Here is a 7,495-nt window from a genome sequence, read left to right as displayed (position 1 = left end):
TACTTCAGTCTGTGTGCATTGAATTTATTTAATACACGAGTTTCACAATTTGAGTTGAATTACTGAAATAAATGAACTTTTCCACGACATTCTAATTTATTGAGATGCACCTGTAAATAACAGAGAACAGAAACGGCCCTCAGCTGACTTCTTTAGTGCACAATAATTATTTTTCACTAGATGGCACCACATAGGAACTTTTGTAATAGGCTACTGTTTTAGTAAGATCACATTTTACTTGCTTTTCAAACATAAGATATATCAACAAAGTCACTAGTAAATTTTTCATATAGAGCTATTAACCACTGCTAGTAATGTTAATTAAAAAAAATATATTTTTAATCATTTATCCTTGTCAGCAAGAGTTAATGAGAGCTCCAGCTCCCCAAAACAAACCAAGAAAACCCAGAAAAAATATGCAAAAGATATGAAGCACGCTTCCTGTGAACCGTGACTTGGACGTGGGATTTAGAGTGTTGTTTCCTAAGCACTCAAACTGGAGCTTAACATTTACAGCAATCAACTCTTCGTGCATTTACCCCGATACGTTGAAAATTTTAAAACGACAAGTTTCTTTTCTGCGTAAATTTGACTAGGAACTTAACAGGGTGGATGTTTCGAGGTGGGGTGGAAACATAGAATAATCACAGAGCGTTACATTAGTTGTAAATGTTGGTGGGTTTCCGCTTGTGACCCCTCCAAATTCAAACACGGAGGGGCGCACGTCTCCCCTTCTCCTCTATCAGCGAACCACGCCTCATGCTGCCTTCTAACGCCGGCCATATTGACTATTTTAGCTAATCTCTTTGCGGTAGGTTGTAGAGGTTCTGTGATCATCACCGTTATAACAGCGTGCCATTGGATATACCGTGATCGCGACTTGGAAATAACAGTTCGCATTTATCTGGAGTGTGATTACATCTTGGGGGACATTTTCATTATTTTAGAAAGCGCAGAGCATTCCTGAGGTGAGTTTTTTGGGTTCTTTTTGAGTGTCTTCTCTTGAGCACGTTCTGCGTACGCTTTCTTTCAAGGTGTCTCCTTCCTTTAAACCACCTCATTGTCACCACCTCCGCAGAAAGCAACACAACATTTGCTGGTTGTATGGACGGCCCACTAAGCCATTTTAAAAAGCACAGCTTGTGTGCACAAGTCCAATAGATACCAATAACATTTCAAAGGATAATGTAAATCAAGCTTTTAATACGAATGGCCTAATCTGCGATTGACAAATTTGGAGTGGGAGGAAAACCAGTTATGAAATTGTCGGTGACCTCTGTTCAAATCTGATTGCTGCACGTGTCATAGACACATATTGTCGAAAGGTAATTTTAATGTATTAAAAACATTATTGGCAACAGGCAGGCCGCCTTGAGTATAACTGGCCACTGTAAAGGCAGTTTGTTGGGTATCAGGCTACTTGTCTCAACTGAATTTACTCCTCACAGCCGTGCCTCTGAATAAGGGTTACATCTCAAGCTGACTAGATGCTTTTTATGTGCTATCTTAGAGGCCTCTCAGAACGTTAAGAAAAGCGCTGACATTCGGTCGAAGAAGGCGAAATACTAATTTACTAGCTAATTTACATAGAGCCTAATCTCGTAATAGTGTTACTAGATTGCCTGTCGAAATGCCAATAATTAAGGTTAAGTAAAAGGGCTGAGACAATGCTTCTGACTTGTTTTACTTGACTGACGATGCCTTAATTCTAATAGGGGCACAGGATAGCCCACAATTTATGAGACATTCTAAAACGCCTTATTAAAACCGGTCGTTGTCAGCAGGGACTGCAATTGGTATATATTTAGCAAGGAAGAGCATTCATGTATCATACGTCGTCGCTACGCAAATTCCTCAGCGTATGGAGCTAACGAGAGCGTGGGGTTAGTGATATTGCGTACATTTGTTCATGCATGCAGATTTCAGAGAACTGCAGACGTACCCTAGTAGTTCATCCAACAAAGTGAGAAGAGGAGTGTGTGCTGCATTGGGCAGTAGTGAAATTTTAGCTTGATACTCGATGGTTAAATTCTGGTAGATCTTAAAACCTCCACTTAATCTCATGTCTATGTGAACTAATCATTCTAGGCTACAGTTTATGCTAGATTATCCTTATGTCAGAGGTTGAATAATATTTGTTCATTCATTCAAAATGGGTTTAACAATTGAATGTATTTCACAGAGACTAAAGTTTTGTAAAGATCAGAAGATGTAGTATTTAGAAGATTTCAAGTGTGATTCCACTGTAGGTCACAACAGATTTGATTGAAGTGTTACTGTACAAATACATGCTATTTGTTTGAGACTAGCTGACTTAAATTAAGTCATTCTTTTATAGTCTATATAATTTTTAGGAAATTAACTGCATGCTTTTGTACCCCTGGCTGCCATCAATTTGTCTAAAGCCCTAAACACTGCACGATTTTAGCAGTCCTATAAGATCATTGCATGTCACACTGTGCGACATGGATCTAATAAACTTGGCTACGACGTGTGTGTAGACTGTACGATGATGACACCTGTTGTCTCGTACGCTACGCCGCACGTTCCTGTAGAAGAATAAAATGTCATCAGCGTGCTAGTGGTAAACAAAAAGCTATATAAATAAATCACACTTTAGCAGTTGTATTTTTTTTATGTGTGCTAAAAAACAGTGGAAGTTGCGAAAGAGGAAGGCGTAAGAGCTTGAGGTAAGCAGTTTTATGTTTTAGTGCCATGTCGCGTTGATTTTATGTCCCATTTTTATTGGTTGGTCAGTAAACATGGATTGTACACACTGTGCGATGATCATGCTGTATCGTAGGCTATCTTTGGTTGCAAGATCGTGGCAACGGCCGTCTTTGAATCTCTCTCACTGTACGACACAGGACCACCGATTAGGAGCCACGATCAAAGAAATCGCCACGATTGATTCACGATGCCAATCTTTCGTCTGGGACAGCCGAAAATCGTGCAGTGTGTTTAGGGCTTAAGTTAATGCCTGTTTTTTTGTTTTGTTTGTTTTTTTAAGAAAAATACGTAACGAATAAAATAGGCCAACATTCTCAATCTGTGTTTTAGTGTAGAGAAGAAAATTCAGATTAACATGATTTAGGCCAACATCTGTCAGATGGAATCTGTGGGTCATTCTAATATTCCATTTACGTGTTTTTGTTTTACTCTTTGATGAACATTTGATGCAATAATATTAGTCCTAGGGCCTGTGAGAGACCACTGAACTCATATTCAGTTGGCACAGGACCACCGATGAGGAGCCACAATCACAGAAATCGCCACGATTGTTTCACACTGCCAATCTTTCGTCTGGGACAGCCGAAAATCGTGCAGTGTGTTTAGGGCTTAAGTTAATGCCTGTTTTTTTGTTTTGTTTGTTTTTTTAAGAAAAATACGTAACGAATAAAATAGGCCAACATTCTCAATCTGTGTTTTAGTGTAGAGAAGAAAATTCAGATTAACATGATTTAGGCCAACATCTGTCAGATGGAATCTGTGGGTCATTCTAATATTCCATTTACGTGTTTTTGTTTTACTCTTTGATGAACATTTGATGCAATAATATTAGTCCTAGGGCCTGTGAGAGACCACTGAACTCATATTCAGTTGCCTTCAGTATAGCTGTAGCACTGCTGCTGAAGACAACAGTATCAAATGACTACTTGCCACCATTTGTGACGATAGTCCAGGGGTTGCCCAGTCAACCTTTTGTTTCTCTTCAGGTTTATACATCTAAAAGTATTTTAACCATGGGTCGGAAAAAGATTCAGAGTCAACATTAGGGGTGGGAATCACCAGAGGCCTCACGATACTTATATTGACTTAGAATGCCCTATTTTACTGTCATGATTAGTGAATATTATCAAAGAATACCACACCAAATAGTGACTAAACACAACCCCTTTTAATACATGTTAACCAGGAGTCACTCTCATTTATAATCGTGGCATCGTCTGATAAAATCAACATGCATCTACACTAAAGAGCGGCTATGCGGTTGTTTTGGCTATATTACTTTTTTGTCTCATGCAGCGCACTGCGTACCAAACTGAGTTAACTGAGTAACAAACTAAAAAAATGTAAGACTTTTTAAATTTAACTCAATTTTAATGATACTGAATTTAAAAAAACCCAAGCCAATAAAATAACCACACTTTTACTGAAAGTAACACAATAAAACTGGACAGAATTTATATTAATATTGGTAACACTTTACAATAAGGTTCATTAGTTAACTACTTTAGTTAATGAACTAAGAATGAACAATAGTTCTTCAGCGTTTACTAATCTTAGTTCGTTAATTTCAACATTTACTAATGCATTATTAAAATCAACAGTTCTGCTTCTTAACAGTTAATGCACTCTGAATTAACATGAACTAACAGTGAATAACTGTATTCTCATTAACTAACTTTAAGATGAATAAATACTGTAATACATGTATTGTTCATTGTTCGTTCATGATAGTTAATACATTAACTAACATTAACTAATGGAACCTTATTGAAAAGTGTTACCTTAATATTAAATATCAATATATTATTTTTATTCACTTCCATGTAACAGAATCAGGTATAAGTTGTTGTTTTTGTTTTTTTTGACTAATTATCCAAATAATGTATAGTCCTACAAAGCTATTATTATCAGAGCATATGAGCAGAGCATATCATAGCAGAGCATAGCGTCACTGAAGATAGCATTATTTTACCAGCGTTGCCCTGTACAGCTGAACTAGCCTACATCATGTTACAGCACAGTAGCGCTACTGCAAACCGGAACAAGTAGGCCTATACTGCATAGAAATTTCCTGTCAGCGCGTTATTTGAGCGGACTTTGCTTTTTCGATGAGCATGAGCGGTACACGAGTGCAACGCACATTCATAGAGCGGAATATTGAGTGGAGCGTCAAATCGCGCAGTGACGAGGAGAGTGAAACATGTGCGCTGAACACTGCGCGGCGCGCCATATATATTATTATTATTATATGTTGCCTATATTTTCGGTGCATCCCTACTTACATCCCCTCCTTGTTTACAAATCCGAAGTAAGTCCATACATCCGATTTAAACGTGGATGGGGCTTTCCAACTTTCTGCGATGCCGCCCTCTTTATTTTACTAACTTACTGTATGCTGAAGGTGACCCAGCTGACCTCACCAGAAAAAAGCTCGACACCACCATCTAGTGGATTGTAAAGAAATTTATTTTATTATTCTACCAAATAGTATAATAAAAGATTGATACTTGACGTCTGTGTATCGATACAGTATTGCCGCGGAAAATATCGCGATACTATGCTGTATCGATTTTTTTCCCCCACCCCTAGTCAACATAATAGAAACTATTCACTCTACAGCCAATATTTTACACATTTACAGTATTTTTGTTTTCACTATACACCCTATTTAGCAACATGGAAGTAAGCTATTTTCTCTGAATGTGTGAGACTTCCGATTCATCAGCCACTGTAGGTAAATAACTAGAGGAATAAGAGAGTGCAGTAAATGGTAAAACTATTTGCGCTACAAAGCATTGTGTTTATGATTACAACAATACTTTCAAATGATAGAAGTACCAGTTTGAAATATCAAGTAGAGATGCACCGATCGACCAGCCAGGGACTGGAATTAGCCAGTTATCCGCGTGATCGGCCCGGACCGGTCAGTCTGCCGATTCCGAGCCTGTCCGTTTTGATGTCACACTTACGGCGACTGATAATGTATTTATGTTGTGCCAGATGAGGCTTGCCAACCTAAGGGTGTACTCACACTAGGCACGGTTGCCTTGAACCGAGCCCGAGCGCGATTATCCCCCCTCCCCACTCCCCCGCTGGCCTGCACTCACACTTGCACCAAACTTTCCGGGCCAGAGCACGCTTACGTCATGTGCGAGATAATGGAGAAACCCACTTTTGCTAATATTCTACCTAATAAATTTGTAATTTATGCCGTGCCTTGATTTTCACTTGTAAGTATCAGAGAATTATTACGGCGGCAGCTGACGTTAATGACAGAATTTGCAGCTTTAAATCGCAGACTACAATTCCAATTCATCAATAAGGTGAGAACCAGACCCATTATAAATGTAAATATACTTGATTGAATTAAATTAATTAAAGTGTAGTGTAGTAGTAGTAATAGTATATGTTTGCGGTCATAATGATGACAGTAGCGCACACAAAATAGTATCTGTTCCGTGCTCCGGCGCGGTTAGCGCTCACACTACATGCGTACCGCACCTGAGCCCAACTGAACCGCGCTCTGGCCCACCTCTTCCAACCGGGCCAGGGCCGGCTAAATGAGAAAACGGAGCGATCACACTAGTCAAACGAACCGGGCTTTGAGGGTCAAACGCGCTCGGGCAAGGTTCAAAACGCCTAGTGTGAGTACACCCTAAGTGAATGTGAGACTCGTGCAGAAATCAAAACAAACAAATGAACGCAACAGCACTCACAGAAACGTATAGATGCATATTGTGGTAGTAAAAAAATACGAAATTTATAATATATGATTTAGGTACGCAACATTGCACGACCAAAATGTTTCAACATGATTGCAATGTGATTTTATACAATAGTAGTTCAATAAACAAGAAGTTAAAATTAAGTGACTTACATTTTAGACAAAATATTGACTGTTTTTCGCTTATGAAAATAGTTCCAATCAAAGCCACAGCAGAACTGATTGTGTCTCCGAGCAACACAGTGATGTTTCGTTTTTGAACGAGTCAAGTGAGTCAATGATTCAGTAACCAATTCATAAAGACATTAGTCACTTGCCTCGTTTCTGAATGAATCAGCCGTTTGAATGAATCTGTTGAATGAAGGACTAATGACTCACTCATTCAAACAGTCATTTGCCGCCATCTACTGGTTTGGTTTCATATTTAAAACTATCATTGCATTTTTCCCAACATATTATATTTGTATGTTTAAAAAATATTTAAAACAATAATCTTATAAAATTCTTTTTGCATTCAAAATTTTGCAGTGTAAATGCATTTATGACACCTCAGCTTCATCAAACAGTCTGTGTAAATACTAGAGCCCGACCAATATGGGTTTTTTGGACATAAACACATTTTTTGCAATGATCACTCAAATGTGGTGATCAAACACTTATAATGACCTGACAAAGATATGTAATGATGGAGGCAGGGCATTTAACAATAAACTTGATCCAAAATGAGTCTGACATCAGTGCACTGAACAGTAAAGTTTAGAAGTTTATTCAACTTTAATTCAATGCAATTCCATTCAACTTTATTCCGTTGAAGTTTATTTCTGGGGATGCCACTTTTTTTTGCATTTGTAAATTTTTAAAATATTGGGTACAGAAACCAAAAGAGTATGTATAATGTTAGTTGGTTAACTTTATTAAATAGATACAGTCAAACCTAAATTTATTCAGACACCTTCAAGATTTCTCACATCATCACAGTTTATTCGCTATAGTTTAGAAAATGGTAATAAAATATAACAAGAACTCAAAGTTAAACTGAGT

At 38.0% G+C, this 7,495-nt stretch overlaps 1 protein-coding gene across 1 annotated transcript in view; it reads left to right on the top strand.

Moving 5' to 3' along the window:
• The first annotated feature begins 650 nt into the window (after positions 1–650).
• Positions 651–7,495, top strand: part of LOC107668171 (radixin) — a 97,443-nt gene continuing 90,598 nt past the window's right edge. The window contains exon 1 of the mRNA XM_016459968.1: positions 651–968. The gene's annotated coding sequence lies outside the window, so the exon portion shown is untranslated. The remainder of the gene's footprint in view (positions 969–7,495) is intronic.

Source organism: Sinocyclocheilus anshuiensis, unplaced genomic scaffold (genome assembly GCF_001515605.1).
Source record: "Sinocyclocheilus anshuiensis isolate Anshui unplaced genomic scaffold, SAMN03320099.WGS_v1.1 scaffold3332, whole genome shotgun sequence".
NCBI lineage: Eukaryota > Metazoa > Chordata > Actinopteri > Cypriniformes > Cyprinidae > Sinocyclocheilus > Sinocyclocheilus anshuiensis.
Note: the sequence above shows the minus strand (reverse complement) of the source record. Positions and strands in the feature narration are given on the sequence as shown.